The sequence below is a fragment of the Rousettus aegyptiacus genome, unplaced genomic scaffold, assembly GCF_014176215.1.
Source record: "Rousettus aegyptiacus isolate mRouAeg1 unplaced genomic scaffold, mRouAeg1.p scaffold_m13_p_5, whole genome shotgun sequence".
NCBI lineage: Eukaryota > Metazoa > Chordata > Mammalia > Chiroptera > Pteropodidae > Rousettus > Rousettus aegyptiacus.
This window is the reverse complement of record NW_023416308.1, coordinates 52,792,635-52,819,704: the sequence shown is the minus strand read 5'-3', so window position 1 is coordinate 52,819,704 and position 27,070 is coordinate 52,792,635. Positions and strand designations below refer to the sequence as shown.

Here is a 27,070-nt window from a genome sequence, read left to right as displayed (position 1 = left end):
CTTTAGAAGTAATTACTAATAATATCAAGACAGATTAAGAAAAGAAATGCTAAAGTAAACTTTCCTGTCAATGATATGGAAGAATACCACTAATGAGAAGCACGCAAGGGGAATACTAGCCCCTCCCCAACTTTATTTCCTTTGATTAAAAAATGGAAGTCCATCAGAAAATCAGAAAATCCAGCAGAAAATCAAACACTATTGCCAAACTTTCTTCCTTCTGAATTTATTATTCTCACTGTCTTTATAAATTCATTGAAAGGTTACAATTTCATTGAAAGCCATATCAGGAAATAACAGATTTCTTTTTTGCACATTGTGTGCAGGACTTAACAGTTTTCTAGTATAGAATATGATTCATTCAATGAGGGAAGACCACAGATGACCTTGTGGTGTTCTATTGTTGATAATCAGAACCTTGCAAGGAGTGGGAAAGGATGACAGAAGTAGAGGCATTTAGTTCTGGAAAAAGCTAGTAAGTAAATGTCAATTAAGAATTTAAGGCAGGACCAAAATTTAGGCACTTTTTTCTCCTTTCCAATTTTAGATGTGAAGGGGAGATTCTAATGGCACCTACATGGTCAATAGAATGGTTGAAAATCAATTCAAGCATGCTCTTTATTATTATAAATAGTAATGATGAAAAATCCCATAGCTCAAAAGAAAGAAAATATTGCTTAAAGGCTAAGAAAGAACACAGCTCTAGAAATTAAAAAAAAGAAAATACTAGATATATCTGTTATCAAAGGTATAAAAAAGTATCAGTTCAATGGAACATAATGCTAAGTTTTTTGATTATTCCAGAAAGAATTTATTACTTTGTGGCCTCAAATGGTTGGAATTTCTGTATAAGGAAATAGAAAGAATACAAAAATATCAATCTGTTTTTTAAAAAAGTTAGCCAGTGTCTAGTACATACCTAAGCAATGTATCAAAGACAAAAAGAAACACTTGAAGAGTTAGTTTTAATATCTTCATCAGATCAGGCAACATAAATAGAAATAAATATCTACCTAGGCAGATTGAGGCAACTTGATACATTATAGAAACAAATAAACTAAAGAAGCACATAAATACAAAAAAGGACAAACAAAATTATGTTGTCCTCAAATTCAAATTTATTTTTATTCATGCACCAGCTGAGAAATCATAATATCAACAAATTATTACTAAAAGATAACTTACAGTTCCCTTTAGATCAAAATTTTGGAAATATAATTGGGGTTTTAATGATACTGAAAATTTAAGATATGAAGAGTTTTGAAATATCTCAATATAGAGCTAAGTTAAAATAATTGCTGTAAAATTTTTTTGCTATAAATTTCTTAAACTCAAATACAACGACAATATTGTTGAAAGGATATTAAATAAAAAAATAAATTACAAAATTTATGTAAAGTATCAATTTATATAAATGGATGTATGGGTAAGTAGCTAGACAAAAAGAGAGATGATTAAATAGATGATCAACTAAGATAGATGATAGGTAGGTAGGTAGATAGATAGATAGATAGATAGATAGATAGATAGATGATAAATAGAATAATTTATTTCATTTTTCTGTTTCCTGGGTTTTCTCCAATGTGATTTAATAATCTAATAGGCAGAAATTGTTATTAAAGTACTTGTAATATAATAAAATAAAATTCATGAAATAATTCTTCTCAACAAATTGTTTTGGACCTAAATATTTTATGGATGATCTTTTTAAACTTATATATTTCAAATTTTCTTGATATAAAAATGGGGGAAAAAGTGCTTCCAAAATAAGGAATAAACAAAAAACTAAATAATTCATATTCTGAATATAATTTTGTGTCAAATCTAAAAAAAAGAAATAAACATTTTCAATTATAAAGTTATATAAAGAAAAAGTTATAAATAAAATAAATAGATCAATTTAACAGAAAACTTACTTCTACTAAATAGAGTTTATCTTAGAAATAAATAGATATATTAATATCACAAAATTATTAATAGGGAATATCACATTAATAAAGTCATAAGAAAAAATACATTGAATGGATGTTAGAAAAGCATTAAAAACTCATATTAACATGATAAAGACTATCTAGTTTAAACTAACAGTCAATAGCATTCTTAACGGTGAAATATCGATGACTTTCTCATTAAAAGCAGAATCAAAACAAAAATTACAATTTTTCAAGCATTACTCAGGAATTAATACAGAAAAGCAAAGGACAAATAAAAAGAGAAGAAAATCATTTTAGAAAGGAAAAAAATATTACATATTTTAAAAACTAAGATCACTAATTGAACTACTTAGTCATTGTTTATGAGCTAAAGTAAAAATATGCAACATTCCAAAACTTTTTCTTCGATGCAATCAATAATTATTTAGATTAGATAACGTAAACAAATATTTCAATTATAGTAACATCAAAAAATGTGAAAGATTCCAGGATAAACTAAGCAAGGTCTTTGAAAAGAAACCAAAATCCCATTGAACTATTTCAAGAAAGACTGAAACTAATTAATATGATTTTATAATGAAATTGGATAGAGAGAATAAACAAATTACAAAGCCCAAACAATCAAACAAGTTTGATTTTGGCACATAGTAGACAAGAATATCAACAGAACAGACAAGGAAGACCAGAAGTAGACCTGAGTATATAGGTTATTGGTTAATGTGTCCTAAAGGACAAATAAAAATGGACAAGGGAATGATTTAATAAATGGTACTTGATAGTTATATTTTTCAGTAAAGCAAATCTCAAAAGGATCAAAGAATAAAACATAATTTAAAAAATTATTTTAAAAATAAAATAAATTATGTACTTAGCATTTGATTTTTTGATGTTGAAAGAATTTAACATCTTAGGAGCAATGAAAAAACAAAAATTGAAGGGTTGGTAGAGTTGATTTTCTCCATTTTAAACAATCTGATAACCATAACAATATAATCTGAAACATATTTCAAAAAATATATGACAAAGGCTTACTATTTTAATCCATAGTGAAATCATATAATAAAAAATTTAAACTCCAGTGCCTAGTTATAAATTTCAATACAGTTATATGAAACAGAAGATCTAGAAGAGGAATGTTAAAGCTAATAAATTATTAGAAAACTGTTTAACCTTTCAAATCAATGAAATATGCAGTTTTTAGAGACATGTTTTTTCTCATTCTAATCATGAAATACTCAATAAAAGTAAAAGTATCAAACAAAATAAGAGTACATTGAAATATAGCATTATACTCATATAGCATTACATATTTTCACACTCAAATAGCATTCTACATTTTCACAATTTCTACAGCAAGCTATTTGGTGATGTTCATCAGAAGTTTTCAAATGGTTCATGCTTTTCACATAGTGATATGACTGACAGCAATCTATCTTAAAACACTAACCAGACAAGCTGTTAGGCAATTATTTATACTAAAGAAATTTGGAAACATCGAAACAAGAGATTTGATAAAACAAAATGTATTCATTATGTTTTATAACTAGAAAATATTGCCGTCTGTGACTTCCAGAAACACTTGGGACTTAGTATTTAGTAGTAAAATCAAGTTATGTAACATACATTCAGTTTATCTATAAAAAAATATATATGAAAAAAGGAAAATGTTTTCTGTGGTTATTTCACTGTTGTATAACTAAACTATTTCATTCTTCTCTATATGTATTTTATAGTTTCAACTTTTTAAAACTAGACAATCAAACATCAACAATATTTATTTCTAAAAAACTTAACCATAGTTCACTGTAGAACTCAATTTTTTCTACTCCTAAAACCTTTCTCTTGTAGATGAATATCTTTTTGGCCAGAAGAATTTCTCAGTCCTCTGAACCCCAATAATATTTTTATTACAAATTTCGCAGTCCACTGATTGCATTTCCTTTGTATAGTATTGTGTATGTGTGTCTCTGCTCTCTGCACTAAATTATAAGATCCCGAAGCCACATCTATTATGGTTTATCAGTACATTTTCCAAGCAAAATTGGTAATTGCATATATACACGCAGGTCTGGAGATATGACATATAAAGAAATATCTGAGGAAAACACATATAATAGGTGACCTGAAATGTCTGGTACATATGTGGCCAAAACGTGGGATTAGCCATGCATTTTACTGTTTACTTGGGAATAGGAGCTTCTGCTCTCATGATTCCTATTGTAACATAAGCCCTGATTTATCATTTGTGCTATAACCTCAAATTTTCAATATGATCTTGAGGGTCTATCAGTAGCCCTGCCTGCACCTTAAATGCAATACCTAAAAATTATGGATATTAGATTATTTACCTATTAATCATTTAATAATGTCATGCTATAAAAAATAATTCACAGTATCTTAGAGTCTTGTAGAAAGTAATAAAATATACACATAGTAAATGATAGCACCCATAGAATGTGTGTTTAAGAATTCTCCATACATTATTTTGGTCCTCAAGAGGAGAAAGATCAACATGCTTGGGAGAGGGGAATAGTGAGTAGCAGAGGGATAAGAGAAATCTTCAGGGACAAAGGGGGTGCTGGGATTATAGAATCTGAATGTAAAATAAAAGAAAGACATTGTTTGGAAGTGGGTGCAGGAAAGAACTATATAAGCAAAACCTCTGTGATGTGAAAAATGAAGGAACAACAGTGGAATGCTTTCTCTAGAATGGAGAGTTTAAGAAGGAGTAGAGGACCATAGCATTAATGCTGCAAAGGGTCTGGAAAGCCAGGCTTGTGGCTCATATACTTACAGCTATGTGAACTAAGGAGCAAGATCCATCCCATTGGCAAAATGGAGTAGCAGGAGTATGAGCATTAAAAAGGTTAAGTTTCTAGTATGCCTTCAGTTTACAAGACATACTATCTCTCCTTTTTTTCAGTGGGTAACGTAAGGTAGCTAAAGTAACTGATAGGGGAATGAAAGGGAATGACCTGGCCAGAATTGTGCCTTCAGACAAAATAACCAAGCAACCGTACGCTATGTAACATTGTAAAACGAAGAGAAAAGGAAAAAAGGGGCGCACGTGCGTGCGTGCGTGCGTGTGTGTGTGTGTGTGTGTAATACAGCCATCCACTCCAGCTTTTGGACCTGCTTTAAACTAGATTAGGCCAAAATTTCCCTCAATTTATTTCTCTGAAAAAACATAGCACATTACATAAGGCTAACAAGTACAAGGTTCCCAAGCAGAATCTTTAAAAAGAATGTGAAACATGGTGTAGTCTGGGGCACTTACTTGGTATTTTAACACATAATGGAGAAGTTTATGGACAGAAGTGTAAAGGTTGCAGCTAAAACTAAAAACGTACATTTAGACAGACCGAAAACAGCATTTAGCAGAGTGTCTGAGCCAAGCTAGGAAACGACAGTGACAGACAGTCCAGCCTCTCTCCTGGCACGCAGTAATGGGGTTGCTCTTTTGGAACAAAGATTCAAAACAGACACAAAGGATGAGAGGTAGGTCCAGATTGTTGAGAGAAATCTGACAACAGTGCCATTTGCACCAATCTGATGCCATGGAATGTTTATATAATTAAGGAAGACTTTTTCTGTGACCCTCAAAGAAAAAGAGAACATAATTATCCACATGGAACACAGTTTGTTAATTCTTAGGTTGTAAATTGTACAGACCTAGTTTCACCTGCATAAAAGAATCTCTAGTTCATTTCCTGGTCCTAGTGTGTCATTTCCTTTTTTTTTTTTTTTTTACCATCTCTTTTTCAAAACCTGAGCAAACCCTCTACCCAAAAAGCCCAGGCAACTTCCCTACAAAACATTTTGAAGATTTTATCAGGAATAAGAGCAAAAATACTTGCTATTAGTTGAATGTTCATCTTTGGTTTCCTGCTGCCTTTAGTTGAGCCTTATTTTATATTTAGTCCTACCCAGTAAAAAGGATTCTACCCTTTAAGAAAATCATATGTCCAAGATTTGGATCATAGCTTCTATATTTTAAAAGTATGTTGGTGATTGCTTCAACATAGGAAATAAGCATATTAATATATTGGAAGAATATTCTTATCAACAGAAATAGGTCAATAGATTCATTGCTCAATTGATGGATTTGGATGTCAATATGTATATATAGAGAGATAGGAATAGAAATACATATTGAGATGATAGAGATAAGAGAGAGAGAGGTCTTAAATCTCTTTTAAAGTTGTTGATAAGTTTCCCCAAAAATATTCCAAAATGTTGAACTGTATGGTGGCTTTTCCCCTTTCTCAACAGAAATTTAATGTTTAAACTTTACCTAGGTTTTAAACAGATTAATTAAAATGGCAGCCAGACTTACAGAGCTAAAAATTGGAATGTTTGCTCCACTTTTCATGTCCCCTCCTTAATCTTCTTCATATGTATATAATAGAATGAAGACTCTAAGGGGAGAAAGGAGTGTCTGTTTGGAGGCCAACACTCTTGTGTTCAAGTAGACTACTGCCTTTGAACAAGTTATTTATCTCTCTTATCATTAATTCTTTCATTTATAAAGCAGAAATGATATTATCTACCTTAAATGGCTTTCTAAGGATTGTAATAGTGTAAATCATAATAGATAACCCCCAATTATTATTTCTTTTTCTTCCTTATTAATGAGAGATGAACCCTGAGATGACTTATTACATAGACACTTTATAAGCTCAAGAAATAAAATAAACTACTTCCCTTTTCAGATTTATTACATTTGTTTAGAAAGGCATTGCTGGCCTCTTTTCTAGAACAACTACATAGCAGGAACAACCCTAAAACACAATTATTCTTCTCAAGTAGCTAATGAAATCTGAGAAAACAACCTCTCCACAAAAGAAGAGAAGATAAGGTAAAGATTCAGAAATGTTAATACAACATAGTGATTGGTCAATACATAGATGAGTCCTTCTAAGTCTTACTTATCATGTCAACAATAAGCAAATTATTCTTCTTAAAACTTCTCTCATTGCTCACTCTTAAAACTCAATTCTCATTGTTCATTCATGGTACAATAATTTCAACCTTGGCACAAGGAAGCTTTTAATATTGGCTTCCATGGTTATGTAAATCCTGCATCACCATTTACTCAACCATTTATAGATGTATCGCCTCCCTGCCAGCTAGGTTTTAAATTCTATGAGGATGAGCACTTATTTATTAACTAGAAGACCAATACCTAGAGAATAGTAGACTAGTGTTTAAGAACACAAATTGAGTTAAAATGTCAGCTCTACCACTTATTAGCTATATGCTCTAATAAAAGTTCTCAAGCCTCTCTATAATTTAATTTTCTCATTTGGAAAAGTTGAAATGTTAGGTAGTTAGTTAGACATGAGCGACAGGGGAACAAAGGAATGAAACCCAGCCCAGACACAACCCAAAGATCATCCAAAGAACACCATTGGTTGTTAAAGAATCCTTCCTACATCTTGAGAAACAAAGGCCTGGGGCAGGGTGGGGATGGGGGGACATAAACCTATGGGTGGTTTAATCTGGCCACAAACACATGAGCAGAATGTACCACCCTAACCCACCTACAACCTCAGCCTCATTATACCATCATTATAATACCATGTTTATTCCCAGAAGTTCATTCATCTATAACAGAGCGAATTTGGGGTAAGCACAGGTACACTAGGCAAGGAGTTATATAGCAGCCAAGTGTTAATAAAAATGACCTTACGTGCCAATCTTTAGGAATGCCTTTGTAACCACCCACCATGGCCCTAATATAATACAGACCTTCCCATTTATGCATTGTTACAGCCCTCTTCTCTGAGAACCTGCTCCTTCCTTGGAGTATACTCTATCTTTTATCTTTTCACCTCCAAATTCCACAGGGCTACATACAGCCTTCCTTGGGCTGTTTCCTTCTGAAATGTACTTTCAATAAATCTTACTTCTAAGTCTTGCTGACCTATATTTTTTGCCGTGTCTATGGGAAAGAACCAATGACACACATCCCCACTCCACCCCATCCCGCCCATGATGCTAGGGTGACACCAGATTTCACATCACCCCAGTGGTAACAGGAACAATAAAAATAACTACTTTATAGGATTGTGAAAGTATTAAGTTCCTGGCACAAATGAATTACTCATTAAATTGTTGCCATTACAATAGTAACTATTTGCATGCCTACTATGAGTATGACATAGTCTGCACATTATATATTCATTATTTCCAATTCTATAAGTTCTTTTATCATCAACTTATAGATAAGAACATTGAAGCATAGAGGTTGAAGTTTATGACAATATATCCAGCTTGCGATGGCTCAGTAGGGATTTGAAACTATGTATTTCTGATGCATAATACCCTCCCAATTTGTCTACTAAAGTGTACATCTATTTTTCTTTGCTGTTGTTTATCAATCACTTACTACATGCCAGATATTGCTGTAAGTGCCATATATAATTTTCTCTTTAAAATCCTTACACAAAGCATTTGAGATATGTCCAATTAGTCTTAGATTAAAAATAAATAAATAAATAACTTAAATCACAGAGGTTATTAACTTGTCCAATGTTGCAGAGGTAGGAAATGGAACAGCCAGGACCTTGTACCTCTCTTTGCATCCTTTACACATCATTGATTGACACACATTGATGATCACTCACTATACAGCAGTCTCTGATCTGGATATAAGACATACGGCTGTGAACAAAATAGATAAATTCTGACTGTCATGGAGCTTACAAGTTCATATGTAATATTTCATATGGTATTAAATACTTTGAATAAAAGTTATGTAAGATAAGGGTGATTAGGAGAGTTAAGGAGTAGCTTGGGGAAGTCAGAGCTCGGATTTATGTATTGTCATTGAGAATGGCCTCGTGAATTCAGCGATGTCAGAAGAAAGACCTGAAGGCAGTGAGAGACTTAACTCCCATGGTACCAGGGGAAAAACATGCCAGACATAGGGACCAACAATGTTGAGACCTTGAGGAAGAACCATGCTTGGAACATTTGAAGAACCACAAGGGGTTCCATGTGTCTGCTGTGGGAGAGGAGGGTAGAGAGTAGGAGGAAGTGACGTCAGCGAAGTAGATTATTAGGGTTCCCTAGGCAATGATAAAAAGATTTTTTTTATCTGAATGGAAGAGATAACGTGTGGAGATTCTTGAGTAAAGGAATGTTACAGTATAAAAAACAGAATATAAAAGACAAAAGGAGAAAGACTAGTTAGGAGGGTATTGTAGTTTGCTCAAGTGAGAGATGACAGTTAATTGTTGTAGAGAGAGAATGGTTAAAAGCTGTCATATATTTACAGACGTAACTAGTGTATTTTGAAGTTCACAGGGCTTGCCAATGGACTAATTTGGTATTGTGAAATAGGGAAGAAATCAAGGCCTGATCAACAGAAGGTATGGAATCACTATTTAGTGAGATAAAGAAGACTTTATAAAGACTTTATAAAGAAGATTTTATTTGGGACATGTAAGATATTAATATGCAGGAGTTTAATGAAGAATAAACACATGAGATCTGGAGAAACAGAGGTGTTTGTACCAATCGAACTACTTCATTATGCAGTAGTTAATAGATGACTTCCAAATCACAGTGGCTTATAGAAAAATACATCTTTATTTATCACTCCTATTATAAGACCACCTCAGGGCTGCTCAGGCTCTGCTCCAAGTTGCCTTAACTCTGAGACCTAGGCTCTCAGAATAGATCTGTTAACACTTTTCCAGTCTCATAGTAGAAGAAAATGACAACACACTGCATAAAGTTTATAGAGGCCACCAACATAATTTCCAATCTCATTTCATTGACCAAAGCAAGTCACATAGTTGAGTTTGACATTTTTAGAGTGAAGAAATGTAATTCTCATCTAGAGAAGAGAGGAATAATTCAATTAACCACCAAGATAAAGGATATAGATTTGAGCATCATTAGTATACAAACACTAGTTAAAGTCATAGTCTAGCTAAGATCACCAAGAAGATGATCATAGGAAAGTATAGAAGTCTGATGCCTGGGGCACTCCAGATTTTAGAGGTCTGGATAAATCAGGAAAATAGTCTGCAATGAAATTGTCAGTAATATAGAAGAACAAAGACTGGTGTCCTGGATGCCAAGTAAAATAAATGCTTCAAGAATGAAAGATTGATCAACAATGTGTTGATCAAACACACTGAAGACTGGGAATTGACTATTGTATTTAGCAATGTGCGGGTTATTTGTTACCTTGACAATAGCAGTTTTTTAGAAAGATGAGGGTGAAAGCCTGATTCAAGTGGGTTCAAGAGTAAATGGGAGGAGAGGAAATGGAGTATAAATAACTCTCGCAAGGAGTTTTGCTATAGGTAACACAGCACAATGTCATCAGTAAAAAGCTTCGCCTCTCCATGGGGCTAGAATCGAATCAGCAGCTGGGACTGATAGAAGCTTCTAGTTCTTAAAGAAAGGACAAATGTCATAGAAACAGCAGCCACTAATTTGTGAACTCTTGGAAAACAGGAGAAATAACCAGAATAACAGTTGGAACTAACACTTTGCTTTGAAAAGAGTGGTATCTATTCACTCACTTCAATTCATTCATATTGACACTGGATAGTCTTATAATAAATCATTATTTCTCTGAAAAACTACATGTAGTATCTTCTAGTCCTTTTATAAGACTTTATTTTTCCCTCCAAAATAGTGTGTATTGCCCTTGTTTGTTTGCTTGTTCAATTGTAGATAGCACTAGATTATAGGAAGATTGAGACATTGGCTGTCATTGTGGCACACCTACTATTTTATATATCTAACATATAATATTACCTAAAATGCTAAGTGAATACATTAAATCAACACATATTTCAAAATCTTTGTACATTTATTGTTTACATTTCTCTCTTTAAGTTACATTTCTCTCTTTAAGTTACATTTCTCTCTCTGTGTTTTGGACTTTAATCATCGTCAGTACAGAAACAGCTCACAGCAACACACCAGAGAGTAAAGCCTGGTAGCATCGGCACCTGCATAACCTTGTGCAATTACCAAATACCTGTTCAGGTTCTCTGCCCCTTTTTAAACTTGTTTATTTTTCTGCAGTTAAATGGTATATGTTCTTTATAAATTTTGGGTATTAACCCCTTATCAGATGTGTAATTTGTGACTATCTTCTCCCAGTTGGCAGATTGTCTTTCATTTTGTGGATGGTTTCTTCACTCTTTTTAGTTTGGTGGAGTCCCATTTGCTTCTTTTGTTTCTTTTCTTGCCTTGGCCCATAGAGACATATCCAAAAAGATGTTGCTGAGACTAATGCTAATGAATTTATGGCCTGTGTTTTATTCTAGGAGTTTTGCGGTTTCAGGTCTTAAATTTAAATCTGTAAGCCACTTGGACTTTATTTTTGTATATACTGTAAGAAGTTGGTTTAATTTAATTTTATTTTTTGCATGTGCCTGTCCTGTTTTCCCAGTATCTCTTATCAGAGAGGCTGTCTTTACCGTCTCTTTACAGTATACATTGTATATTCTTATCTCCTTTGTCAGATTGATGGACCATATAGGTGTGGGTTTGTTTCTGGGCTATTTTATTACATTGAGATATATAGATATCTCAATGTAATAAAATAGCCCCAAAATGTGTATCTATCGGTTTTTATGCCATTATCGGACTATTTTGATGATTGTGGTTTTGTCGTGTAGTTTGAAATTAAGGAGTGTGATATCTCATTCTTTCTTGCTTTCTTGAGTTTTTCTTGACTATTTAGGGGTTTTGTGGTTCCATATAAATTTTAGGATTAGTTGTTATAGTTCTGAGAGGAAGGCCATTGCTATTTTGTAGGAACTACACTGAATCTGTATATTGCTTTCGGTGGTAAGGACATTAGAACAATATTAATCCTTCCAACTGACAAGCATAGTATACCCTTCAATTGATGTATATCCTCTTCAATTTCTTCAGTGTCTTATAGTTTTCAGGGTTCAGGTCTTTCACTGGTTTATGGTTTTTGGTGCTACTGTAAATGAGATTGTTTTCATTTCTCCTTCTGAGAGTTTCTTATTAGTGTTGAGAAATGTAACAGATTACTAATGATTTGGCATCCAAGAGATAATTGGTTGGCCATCATCACTTATCGAGACTTTTCCCTCATTTTTGTTCCCATATTTTCTTTATCTCTCCTAAATAAGTGAGGAGAACCAGTCCTAACTGATGATGATAATACTATTACTACTAATAATCATAATTAATAATAATAATAATAATATTTAGTTGTGGTAATAGTAATAAAAAAAGAAAGCATTTCTTGAGTAATCTTGAAATGATTTTTCTGACATGTTAAATAAGCACTACTGTCAAGGTAATTGACCCTTGGTTATCTGACATATAGAAGCAATCACAAAATCTGTGCATTGGGGTTCAATTTCAAAAGTAAAGCGTAATCTGGTTTTGTTTTAGTGTATATAGTGTTTACCTCTTTACAAGTCAACATTTCATCTCTTTTGAGCTTAAGAATTTTTTGCCTAAGAACTATGGACTGTTACACCCTTGAAGTAGCATAAAATGCACATTTGAAAATAAAGGGCTTTTCTATTTCACGTTTTTGTTTTTTTATCAGTCTCCTGAACGATTAGACTCAAGTTATTTAAAATCATATACATACTACAGTGAGTTTAAGTAGCTACTAGCAATATTTAAGTGTTTCCTTCTTAGAACAGGAATCAAGGACCCAACTCTACACTCTGAAGACAAATTGATTTATCAGAAGAAATCCTTTACTTTGCTGATATTGGATTTCAATTTGTTAACTAAACAACATCACAGTTAGATGTTTTTCAGAAAAAAATGTATAAGGCAATGGTAAGAATGAGTTATTTGGTATGACCAATGCAAGTTTACAAAATGCGTAATCTATATGAAATAAATAGCAATAAAAATCTAATATGTATATAGGTTCAAAGTATGTGTGTGGGAGAAGGTAATGACACTAAAAAATTATCAAATAACTTTTGTTAAATATTTATTTTTCTGAAGTTGAACATATCTATGCATTGCCTTTTCTGAATTTTTATAGAACATATATGTGTGTGTGTGTGTATGTATAATCTTAATTTTTTAAGGAACTGAAATTCCAAGTGAAAGAAAATTCTCTCTTATTGTGGATGCTGCTTTACATTGAAGTAGACAAATGCTTGACTTGCAAATATTTTATGTTTAACCAAGTCCTATAAGTGGAAAGAAAGGCTCAAATAACTGGGACATTAGAAATCAGACTTTTATTGGACTTGAGTTTGTTGCCAAGCACGTGTTCAATAAACTCAAAATATATCTCTATCCCAGAAATGTTGGTAAAGAGCAAATTTAAATCCATAAAGCACTTGTTCTTACCCGAGCGTGCACACGTGTGTATGGGTGTGTGTGTGTGTGTGTGTGTGTGTGTGTGTGTATTCAGAGTTAGGTAATATATTGTGTACACATTTCAAAATTGAGCCTATATTGAGAGGTCAGTAAGGCATGTCAGAAAGTTAGCATAGCCTATTATTTTAATGATGAAGAGATAACACTCTTCAAAAAAAGTTCCAAGGGGAACAAATTGCTCTCCTTATTCATTGAGACACATTCTAGATGGGACTAGAGAAAGTGAAGGAGAATTTCCAGGGTCAAGAGATTTTAAATTAGGAATGAAGCTTGAAAGAAGATTTGATCAGATTTTAAACACTAATATACAAAACAAATTTACAACAAATTATAAGGCGGTAGCTCAGATCATAGACTGTAGAGTAAGAGTTTTCCAAAATCCATTTTTTAAATGATTACCTTAGTTTGAGCAGGCATTTTAACCTCTTTGAGCCTTACTTTCTTCATAATAAAACCTAGGACACACTGTTGTTATTAGGATTGATTGAGAAAAATGCATGGAAAGCATTTTACTTAGTACCTGGCTTAACTAAGTCCACAATCCAAATATATGTTATTTTTAACTGGGTGGGTGGGTGGGTGGAGGGTTGAGAAGGGATGAATAGTAAAAAAAAATTTTCAGAATAAGAGAATGGAAGTGCCTTACCAGTGAGATGGTAGGAAATGCGTAAGAATTCCTTCAACTGCCATGTTGTCGCTGCACAGATGGTGACCTTGAGATATGCACTAGCCCCTTTGGTCTTGCAAGGCATTAAACCTACAGGTTACAGTGTGCTACATAGAAGAGATGATCTTCAGTAGAAAAATCATGACTACGAGTTAAGGAAAGAATGTAATCTATCTCACTCTACAATGAAAGGGAAGAGCATCCCATTTAATTATAAGCCTAACTTGTACACATAAATAAGATGCAGACATGGATACTAAACATTCTATGTCAAGGACTTTACAATACATGATAGAAAATGACTTAGTATCTACATTCTAAACACTTAAGTATAAAAGATATATATAAAAGAATAAATATTTCTAAAAGCATATTTAAAATGTATTTTAAGAAATATGGAATAGTTAAAATGTTATTTCAGCCTTGTAACTATTCCATATCAGAGTTTAAAGAAGAGCAAGTGTGAGAGAAATTCAAAATATAAATAGTAGTTTTTAAATTATTAATGAGAAAATAGAGGTGTGTAAAGAAATTATTCCAAACATGAAAATTTCTAGTTTTTATTTACAAACTTGCATTTATATATTAGTAAACTTGAAGTAATAGATACTTACTTTGCTATTTTACCTTAATTATGATGTTCTTCAGGGAAGCATTAAAATTTAGTTTAACACTTTATACTGCATGGCATTTTCTAAGAGTTCAAAAATGCACTCATTAATGCAAATTCGAAAGTTCTGCTTGGTATCTATTATGTGCTAATTTTTTATTTTTACTACTAGTTGAGTCCCAAAGTAAGGCAGAATACAAGCTGGTGCAGTTTTCCTATAGGAATACTTGGCTATCACACGGTCCTTTATATTAACAGCTTTGGAAAGGTAGCATTTTAGGTAGTATTAAGTAGTATTTTTTATGTTTCTAACATTAATTGCTACTTCTATGCACTGTAACACTCCAACTAGGTTTTGTAATTTATTTTTAAAGAATTTATTTTGAAAAGAAATTTGAAAGTTAAATACTTATGAAAGCCAATATTACCTTCTGCTAACATTAAAAGATTGAATCCTAAATAATTTCATTTTTTATGGTAATTAACATTATAACATGCTAAGGGAAAGAAAAGCTGATTTTTCTAAACAAAAACTTAATATTTGATATTTTCTATTGTCTATGTTTCTTTTTTAATGAGAAAAAAATAGAATGAATACCACATCTACCAATAATCTGAAAGCCCTATGGTTAAGGATTTTAATAGTGTTGAGTTAAACAGCAGTGACAGATTTGGACCACATATAAAACACAGCTCAGAGCTAAAAACATAATCCTGGGGATGCTAGAAATGAAGGAAGCTAGAAATTATAAGATAGTCTATAAGGTCAATTGTATCGTCTAATCAAAGTTTTTATTATAATAAAATAGTTTTGCTATTTTATTGGGCCCTTTCTTTGCTGTAAGAAATTGTATTTTATTTTCAAATTTGAAATCATCAACACAAATTTTGCTGAGTTTAGTGTAAGGTTTTTTTTAACATTCTTTTCTCTACCTTTATATAAGATTCAAAATAAAAACATTGAGCCTTGACTTGCCTCAAATCCTCATTGATCACGCAGAAGGGGATGTGATATGAATGTGAAAAAATAAACAAATTCTCCTGCGGCATTTGCCAAACCACAAACTCTGACAACAGAAAATGAAAGAGCTTTACTTTATAAAAAGGATGTAACTAAAAGTTGTTTGTAAATCATTTTATTTTTTCAAGTCAATTTCAAGTCTGTTTCAGGGACTGCCATTTTAAATGCACCTCCTTTCTATCCTGAAAATACTTCTTGCAACTTATCACACTAAAGCATAATCCTGTTTTTACTCCATGGGATTGTTGGTGGTGGTAGTAATTGTTTAGGTCAAAACTCTTTTTTAATGCACTTCACCGCATAGCTCCAAGTACCACTACTATGCCATGTTGAACTCCAATCCTGTCTCTGTGCTTAACTCCAGACTCACCAAACCAGAAAGTTTTGAAGATCTTTACCTGAAATTCTCACAATAAATTAAACTGCAGAGAAATGAATGTATTATCTTTCTCCCATCTATAAAACTTACATAATTAAAGGTCACCAGTACCCATCGGATAACCTCAGATAAATCTTTCCTTTTTTCTTTATTCTTTTCCTGGGAAAAGAAACCTACATTAACCTAACACATCTACTTTAACTCTCTAAGTAGCTCTTACTCCTCTCTTCAATTTCAACACTCCTAGTGAATACAGGGATGGGTACATTACCCAGGCCTGACCTGAACAATGTATCCCCTGACTGCAAGTGTATATTTGTGTGGAGGTGGGGGAGAAGCGTTCAGGGTGAGAGACTGGAAATCAGAAACATTCTTGTCATTTTTCTCGGTCATTGGAAAACAGAAATCTTCTCTTCTGAAAATTGCCATATGAACCTGGAGTGGCTGGCCAACAAAGGAAGTGGATCCATGAGAGAGATAAAGAGGGTACCTCATCCTAATGACATGTTTCAGCCTCCTGGATCTTAACATGTGTGGAGACAAATGCATCTCTGGAATTTGTAGTTGATTACATGGGCACTTTTATAACTTAAACTATTAGAAGTTGTTTTGTCGCTGCAATGAAGGAGCCCTAACTCATGCACACACAACATTACGATTTTTTTTTTGCTTGCTCTCTTTTACTTTCCTTAGAACACAAACTTAAGGCAACCAGTGGCTGGGTCTTATTTATCTTTGATTCATAGTGCTTAGACAACTCTGTCCCATGAAACACGATCATTTCCTCTCAGTTAGTTAATGAGTCTCATATTTTATTTTACTGATACATAAAAATTAATATTTCACCTCTGAATAATAAAGGAGTGAGTTCGACGAGAAAAATTAATACAACATGACATTACATTATATAGAATAGGATTCTGATCAAATATTTCATTTAAAATTCTACTTAGTAAAAGTCATATGAAGAACTGGTATGAGTGTCTTGGGAAATAGACCATGTGGTACTGTCGGAACCACGAATAAATTATCAAAGACACGACCGTTTTGTATTTCTAGGTTATTGCTATAGATACAAGGAGAACTGCAAATAAAAGTGAATTAACAGGGCCTCAGGGGATAAAAACCATCTTCATGAAGTCCCAATTCCTCAGTGTTCCACATCCTTTAGTCACCTTATCCATGCTTAGAAATTCAAAAGGACGGGACTGTTCCAGGTCTTGAATTGGGCTCTACAATCTCTGTGTTCTACCTTCTCTGTTTCTCCTATTCTGAAACTGTCTTATTCTTATTCCAACTTCTGTATTATCTTTATTCCTAAATCCTAACCCACTCCTATTAGAAGGATAAATTCTAAGTCTGTGTTTGTCTAGAAACCCTCAACTGTAATGTGTTAACCTTTTTTGGAGTAGATGGTATGGACTTTAGGTTCTTATTGAAGAAATCTTTTGTCAATCCTCATAATACAAATATACATTTGGGTTTTCTTTTTAAAAGGTTTAATGGTATACTTCAACACATTTAGGTTTTATCATATAATTTATTATTCAAACCTGAACATCTTTGGTAGTGAAAGGAGGTTCTATCATAATTACTTCAAGGTGGCAGGTATAAACTGGGACTGGTCTGTGCAAGGAGAGACTCATGGTCATCCTTTCTAAATTCACCTGGATTTCATATTTGTGCATGGCACGAGAAAGGGATAAAAATATTTTCTACATAGATAGCCAATTCTCCTCCCAACATGAGTTTTTTAATATTCTTTTTTTCCAGTGATCTCTATGATACAACAATCAAACATCAAATTTTATAGGTATATGGGTTTTTTCTTATGTTTCATTCCTTTGTTTATTCATGTTCTTAATTACTGTATCTTTATAAGGATTTTATACTTGGTAGAAGAATCTCTTGACTTTATTATTTTTCTTCAAAATTTTCTTAGCTAATTTTAACCCTTTTCTCTTCCATACAAAGTTTTGATCTAGCTGGTCAAATTCCATATATGAACATAAAATTTCTATTGGGATTTGCTTGGGATTGCATGAATGTGTAAAAACTATGAGAATTAAAATCTTAAAGATATAAGCTCTTTCTATCTACAGTATATTTATCTATTCAGGTCTTTTTGGATAATTTTTAATATATTTTATACATTTTTCCATAATGATTATGCACATCTTTTGCTACATTTAGAAATAGATACCAAGGTTAGTTTATCGATTTTTTTTATCATTTATATTTCTAAGTTGTATACCATATGAATTAATGTTCTAAATGTCGGTTTTTAACATTTAGGGGTAAAACTTAATTTGACAAGTTAGTCACATATACAGAACACTTGCTGAATTATACAAACAGTTTTTTTTAATGTAAGTTGTGAGTGTTTTATATATATATATATATATCGTTTGTACACATTCTTTATTAGATGTATATTTTGCAAATATTTTCTCCCAGTCTTTGACTTGGCTTTATTTTCTTAACACTATTTTTCAGAGAAGTTTTTATTTTTGATGAAATTGATTTTTTTTTTCTTTTATGGACATTCTTTTTGTATTTAATATAAGAAATCTTTGCTTGACCCAATGTTAGAAAGACTTTTTCTTATTTATTTTAGAAGCGTTATAGTTTTAGCTGTTTTATTTAAATCTATGATCCATTGTGACTCTTTTTTTCTTTTTTCTTTTTTTTAACTAAAGTCACATCATTGAACACATGTCATTGTTCACATACTAGCTCTTTCAGTTGTTAACCGTACGGCATTGGGAGAATTTCTCAAAACATTCTTAGTACAAGTTTTCTTATCTTTAAAATGAGGATAACATAATCCAAGGGATTGTTACAATGATACAATGAGATAATGGTTTGGAACTCTTCGTCCAACCTTAGGCACTCAGCAAGTGTTCATTAACTGGTTGCTACATGGTCACTTTCACATGAATATGCAGAACATAATACATATTTGACATATAGAACATACTAAGCCTAAATGTATGATAATGTCTCTTACATGAACTTTAACTCATGTAGATAATCATTTCTATAATTTATACATTCTGTAATTTAATACTATTTTTCTAATAAACATACTTTTAAAAGAAGCATCCCTGCCCTGACATATATTTAAATGACATTATATAAAAAGCAGTTTTCTGAGTCAATATTTTTTAAAATGTTATTTTGCTGGAGTCAGTGATATAGTATCAGCTTAATGTGACAAATGATAAATTTGGTGGGAAAGCAAGTCTAAAAAAAAAAATGCAGTGTAGCTCTGAACTGTATGATGCTTATGTCATAAAAGCTGTTAAAATGACAACACATATTTCCAAGGTAATAGGAGGCCTCTGAGACCTGGCTATTAGGAAATGCTAAGCAGTTAAAAATAAATCATAATAGTGCTGTACTTACATTCTCTTTGGTGTTTACATGATAGACACTTGAGCTATTTAGAATCTATGAGAAGATAACAAAGGAATTAAAATTATTGATCCATACAGTATTTAAGTGAACATTTTACTCTATTTGCTAAATTTTCATTATAAAATGAAAAAAAAACCAAAACAAACTAAAGAGCATATTATTTACTAAAAAGCCTAGATGATATCAGCACTTCCATGGGTTGGTTCTATTAGTAGGAATTGGATTTTCGGTGTAACCTCATCCAGCCCCAAGCAGAAAGCACCTATTATGGCTTTCCTGATACTCTCTGAATACTACTTATTATATTTACATTAAGTGACATAAATTTCTAGCACTGAGCTTTGACCTAGAGTCATCCTAAACTTCTGAGCTTGTCTCTGTGGACAAGGGTGGCCTTTGCCAAGGAGGTACCATCTAAAGTCACTGACAACATAGTTGCCAAAGGCTCGTTCTGATTATCCTGTCATCCAGAACCCACATTAATTCTCTTGTGTGGGTAAAAGTCCTATTGTGTTCACTACCTCTACATTTCCTACAATTTACTTCACTTTGAAAATTCATAATTCTCACTATAGCCAAAATTCAAGAGCAGGTGTAAGTGGAGGACTGAGTTAGGCATATGTTGAATATAATGCTTTCTTCAATTCTGTGCTCTCACATGCAAATTTAGGCAAGTTGTTTAAATTTTAAGTCTAAATATTCTTATGTGCAGGATGATAGTTTCTACTTCATCAAATTATTCCAAAGATGAAATAAGATCAAGTATATAAAGTGGCCTGCACAATATTCATGCCCAGTAAAATGAATTGCACAACACACTTGAGAAACAGACTACTCACCTTCTAAAATCTGTCAGTGATATCTAACCTCCTGTGCTTACCTTCTGCTACTTCTGACTAAAGAAATATCCTTATGCATCTTTAGGTTGACGTTCACAGTCCTGCATTTATAGAGATTACAGGTTTTACACAAAGTCTCCATTTATTTTTTAAAAATAAAATTTTGATGAAATTTCTCTAAAATAATAACCAATTGATTTCAAAAGAATTCTGAAACTTATTTTGGTATAGCAAAAGATAGCTGAATGTATTCATTCTAAAACTGAACTTAGAGAAGGTATTTATCATTTTATAGAGACAAATGGATAAAGGGGAATACAGAGTTTTTGTTGACAACTCATCCTTTTGAAATTCTAACACAATTACTTACAAACCACCTGCATACCCCCCTGACAAAATGTACATACTTCTGTATTTCTGCACATTAAGGGCTAGCCCTGAGCAATTTTAAAAAGATTTCACAGGAATTCAGGGATGAACTATGACTAGAAATGACAAAAAGCCTCTTGTTCTTCTGAATCTCTAAATCTGTAAAGAAAAACACTCCAAAGTAGCAACATTTATATGAATTAAGAGAGAGGTTTCTGCTACTAGAACACAGTATTTATTTTCTGGTATTTATTTTCTCTTTGGATTTTGCTTACAGTGTTTGTAAGCAATGTATTTTGCCTCTCTCCCTCTAAATCACTTTTTAAGAGGAAAGTCTCTTTCGACAAAAACATTTTTAATAAGAATGTCATATATGTGCCTATAGCAAATTAATGCAAATTTCCTAGTGTGATGAAATATGATCATCAGCAGCAATGTATTCAAATATATAGATGCAATAATTTTTAAGACTACAGGCAGATGGAAAGCTTTGAGTAAAATCAATATGTACCCAACTTTCCCTGATTCCTTATTAAACCTTAAAGCTTACATTTTGGCAGCTGACTACTTAAAAGAATGAAAGGGTGCAAGGTCTCCATCCATATTACAAAATAGTATTTATGCATGAAACACATTCAACTTTTAGTTCTCTGCAAAGAAAATTGTTTATATCCATAATCACTACCTATTTCTAACCACAGAGGTTGAGATGATCTAATCTCTTTGAGGTCAACTCCTTAATCTATGCCTTTGATTTCATTTACCCTCTTCCAGAATCTTTCTCTAGTAAAAATCAATGCCTTTCTTTCATTGCTGGCATTTTCCTGTGTATTGGCTTCCTTCTCCAAGACTATATATATGGCCGGTTCTGACTCATTCTTAAAAAGAATTCTCATTGGCAATTAAAATTTCGATTGTCTCCTTTCTTTCCTTACCATCCAATAAAATTTTCTTTAAAGAAAGGACTATAATCATCTTCTCCAAGTTCCCCATTTCCTTTTTATATCTCAGTGTAAAGCGGATAGATTCTGAAACCTACTGTATTCATTCAACTCACTCCCAAGGGGGCTATCAGTGGTCTCAGCATAGCCAAACCCAATGTGTTGTCAGCGGGGAGACTTTGCATCACTGTTTTATGTACTTTATCTATTATGGTTCCACATGTATATTGATCTTAATCACATTCTATGTGTTGGTGACTCACAAATCTACTTATTTACCTTGGCATCTGATCCCTCAACATGTTTAGTAATGTGGACTCATTCACAATCACAAAATCAACACTTAAAATCTGAACACATCATCTTTCCTCTACTCTCAAATCTGTCCTGCCTCCTCTATTCCACAGCTTAATAAAGAAATCACCATCATCCCCATCTTGCAAACATCAAGTTAGAAATCTAAAAGAAATCCTGGGCTTCTTTTTATAATACTCATCTAATTCAGTACCAAATCCTGTTTGTTTGATTTTGTGAAATTTTCTGAATCCCTGCTTTCTCATTTCTTCTCCTTTTTACTCCTATTCAGGTTTTCATATGTTTAATTCTAATTGTGCTCCCCCTAAACAACTTTAACTCTTTGCTGCTAGACCAACCTACATAAAATGTTATATGCAAAATTCTTTCATGGATCTTGATAAGGTTGATATTCTTTATGAATATACACAAGTACCTCCAAGGTACGTAGTATATGAATTAAAGCTCACTTACAAATGTCATCTCATTTCCAGTATACATTTTTCTTGAAATCCATGATTACTTAAAAGTATAATTTGTTATTTCTAGACATTTAGTATTTTTTTAGTTATATGTGTGGATTTTAACTTAATGACATTTTAGATAAAAAATGTAGTTTGCATGATTTCAATCCTTTGAAATTTTTGAAGCTAATTTAAAGGCCAGAATGTTTTATCTGGATTAGTCTAATCAGAATAGGTATTTTTGTTACTAGGTTTAATATTCTAGATGTGTTCAGAGTATACAGGTTGACAAGCTGTTTAAATTTTCTCTATCTCGATTAATACATTGTGTGATTTATCTGTCAATTTAATGATACTTTGTCAAGTTTTCCTGGTGGTTTTGCCAAATTTTATTTTATATATATTTTGAGCCTGTGTAATTGTAATTAGAAATATATAGTTTAAAATTTTTATATACATTTGTTCAATTAGCTTTTTATCATTTTATAGAACTCTACTTTATTTCCAATATTACTTTTTGCCTGTTGTCTAATATTAATGGATTCATACCTTCTTCAAGTTTGTTTTTCCCTGTCATGTATTTTTCTACCCTTGACTTTCAATCTTTCTCTTTCTTTATGTCTTCATTATATAGCAGTAAACACTATATAATGGCATTTTCTCAATATGTATAAGATAACAATATGTCTTTTGTGTTTTGAGACTTTAGTCTATATACATTAATTATAATTATTGATATATTTGAATTTATTCTTATCTTTCTATGTATTCTCTATTTCTCTCTCTTTTTCAGTTTCTTTTTTTCTGTCTTTCTTGCTTTCTTTGGCAACTATTCAGTTTGTAGTTTTATTTCCTCATTCTATTTTCCCCTATAGCTGTTGAGAAGTTGTTTTTTTTTTTTTATCGATGTATAATTTACATACACTAATAGCTCAGGTCTTCTGTGTACACTTTGATCATTTTAAAATGCACCTGTATAATCCATAGTCTAGAAATATATAGAACAGTTTCATCCCCCCAAAAGATCCCTTTTGCTATTTCTCAGTCAATTCCCACTCCCATCCCATAAAGCAGCTATGCATTGAATTTCTATCATAGATAGCATAGATTAGTTTAATTTGTTATAGAACATATAAAATGAATCATATGCTATTCTCTTTTGTGTCAACCCTTTTTTCACACAGCATAATAGTTTTGAAATCCATCCATCCTGTGTACACCAGTTATTTTAAATTGATGAGTAGTCTTCCATTGTTTGAATGTACTATAAATTTGTATTTTTGTTTTTGTTTTATTAAAATACATTCATGGCCATCTGAGATATTTCCAGTTTGAGGCTAATGAATAAAACTGTCCTGAATATTCTTGTTCAAAGCTATTCGAGGAGAAGCAGAGGTTTCATTTCCTTTGGATAAATAACTAGTAGCAAAATTACTGGGTCATAGGGTAAGCACATGTTTAACTTCTTAAGAAACTGATAACAGTTTTTTAGCTTTTAATTATGCTCATCTTTCTCCCCCCTTATGTGCCTTGATGGTTAGTATTTAATTTTTATTCTTTTTCTCTTTACAAATATAAGCATTACCATTGCTTCGCACAAAGTTCATTTAATCTTACCTACACATTTGCTAATATCTTTTATCACTATTCACTCTAGCATCAAGCACAGATCTTCACTATGGGATTATTTCATTTCTTCCTCAATTCCTGCACTTTGGTATGTTATCCTGCGAGTATCTACTGGTGATAAGATTACTCAGGTTTTGTGTATAAAGTACCAGTATTTTACCTTCATTCTAGAAAGGTAGCTTCTCTCTAGATTGAATATTTGATTGTTATTTTCTCTCAGAATTTGGAAAATATTCCACTGTCCTCTATTCCATTGGTGCTGAAAAGTAGCAGCCATCAAACTAATTCTGGTGCCTTTGGAGGTGAACTCTGTTTTCTCTCTGGCTACTTTTAAGCTAGCCTCCTTTTTTCTTCATGGTGTACACTTTCAATATTACAGGTCTGGGTTGGATTTCTCTTCATTAACCTATTGAGATTTAGAGAGCTTCTTAAATTTAGGACTGTTATTTCACCACTTTAAGTGTTAGATTTCCCCTATTCACATTCTTATCTCATTCTGGGACTCTGAAAAGACATATGTTGCAACTTCTCATTCTATCCTCCCTTACTTTTAAATACTCTTTTATATTTTCACCTCTCTGCATTCTGGGTAATTTTAAAAATTATTTCCCTTATCTTCAAATTCTGTATTAAACTCTGCTGTTTAATTCATCTATTGATTTTAAATTTCAATTAGATGTATAATATATTGTATTCGTATATAATATTTGCATATCTTATTTTGTTACATTTACCTCTGTAATTCTTTGTAGTTTTTTTTTTTTATTTTTATGTCCTATATTTCCTTAAATGCATTTAAGATAACTATACTAGATTATTTGCCTGATCATTTTTGATAATCTGAAATATATGTGTATGTCATTACACTTTTAGTATTTCTTCTGAGTCTCATTTCAGAGGCGTTGTTTCAATATGTGCTATGTGACTTTTTATTGTGAACTCATTGGAATTATGTCTGTAGAAAATTTTTAGTCTTTAGTTGATATTATCAGTTGATTTGAGGGCTATCATCTAGGGACCATAGTAAATTAAATTATATGCTTGATATTTTTCAAACCAAACAAGTGTTATAAATTTGGACATAAACTAGGAATTGATTATCTTGTAAAAAAAATTCTCAAGAGAAATTATTTTTTTCCTATCTGCTCAATATTCATCTCAGGTCAGATTTGTTTATTATTCTCTACGAGCAAGGAATTTATTTAGTATTCATTTTTACTCTGAGACTGGTCTCAACTTTCTTATAAGGGTCTTTTCTGATATACTCCATCTTTAGCAGACAGCAAGCTTTACCTACTATTCTCCAAAGCTCAAGGTCTCCACAGCATGACAGAAAACTTTCCTTGGAAAAAAAATGATTTTGATATGCACTATTAAGAGTACTTTTGCTTTCACTTTATGAGGTCCATAGAATTCTTCCTTCCAACAACAGATCAAAATTGCACTACAAAAGATGTTCGAAATATCATATCAAAACACTTTAGTTGTTTTGTTTGAAAAACAGTAGCTAGTCTGCCAGATTGCTAGAGAAGAGAGATCTTAGTTTTCTTTATAAGCTAACTCTCATATTTTAAGAGTCAGTTTAGCCATCATGCTTCTTCCAGAAAAGCTTTCCTCTCAGTCCAGATTAAGAATGATTCCTGTGTTGCAAATTACCTCAGAGTTTGCCATTTTGTATTTAAATTATCTCCCTATGTGACCTCTGCCACCATTAGAATGTTGACTTCTTTGGGAAGGAAACATGATATATAACTGTTTCTTCAAGGACTCCTTAATGTGTCAATTAACAACTTGACTCTCTTACTCACAGTTATACAAATTTCTGAGTTTTTCTGGCTCCCTGGTTTCCTTCTGAAGCAACCTCCTCTTGTACAGCAGTTTCAATCCCCGGTTCCAGTGCCTTTAGCATTTTAATTTTTCAGTGTTTCACTTTATGTAATTTGTGTGTGTGTGTGTGTGTGTGTGTGTGTGTGTGTGTGTGTGTGTGTGTTGTGAACACTTGAGATCTACTTTTATAACAAATTTCTTTTATTTTTTTTTTTTAAGGCGAGGCAACCCTTGGTTGACCTCAAAGGACCTTGTCAGCTTACAAGCTCTTTTTTTTTTATTTTTACACCTACGGCACCTAGTCTTCCTAGGTGGTCTCTTATCCAAGTACTAACCAGGCCCAACCATGCTTAGCTTCCAAAATCAGATGGGATCAGGCTTGTTCAGGATAGCATGGCCATAGACACAAATTTCAAGTATACAAGGCAGAACACTTTAACTAAATCACAGTGTTGTACATTAGATACCAGAATTTCACTTTATAACTGAAACCTTGTATCCTTTTACCAATTTCTCCCCCAACCTCCACCCCTGGAAACCACCATCTTATTCTCTAGTTCTGCAAATTAGACTTTTTAAGAGTGAGATCATCCAGTATTTGTCTTTCTCTGTCTGACTTATTTCATTTAGCATAATGTCTTCCAGGTTTGTTCATCCATGTTGTCATAATTGACAGAATTTCCTTCTTTTTTATGGTCAAATAATATTCCACACAGCATACTATCTTTACTCTTCAACAGAGACTTGGTATATTTCCATATCTTGGTTATTATAAATAATTCTGCAATGAATATGGCAGTGCAGATAGATAGCTCTTCAAGACACTGATTTCATTTCCTTTATACATATACCCAGAAGTGGATTGCTGGATCGCATGATAGTTTTATTTTTAATGTTTGGAAATACATCCACATTGTTTTCCATAATAGCCTTTTCAATTTACATTCCCACCAACACAGAATGGTAGAAAATATTTGCAAACCATATATCTGCTAAAGGTATAATATCCAAAATACATAAAAAATTCATATAATTCAACAGCAAAAAAATATAAAATAAAAATAGACCAATATAAAAAATGTGCTAAGAACTTGAATAAATATTTTTACAAAGAAGACATAAATGGCCAAGAGGTATTTTAAAAAAAGGTGCTCAATATCACTAATCATTAGGAAAATGTGAATCAAAACCATGAGTTATCACCTTACACCTGTGAGCATGGCCATTTTTCAGAGATGATAAATGTTAGTGATGGTTTGGAGAAAAAGGAACACTGTGCACTGTTGGGTGAAATGTAAATCAATGCCTT

At 32.3% G+C, this 27,070-nt stretch overlaps 1 pseudogene; it reads right to left on the bottom strand.

Moving 5' to 3' along the window:
- Positions 1-26,047: 26,047 nt before the first annotated feature.
- On the bottom strand, positions 26,048-26,166 carry LOC118603115 (annotated as a pseudogene).
- Between the last annotated feature and the right edge of the window lie 904 nt (positions 26,167-27,070).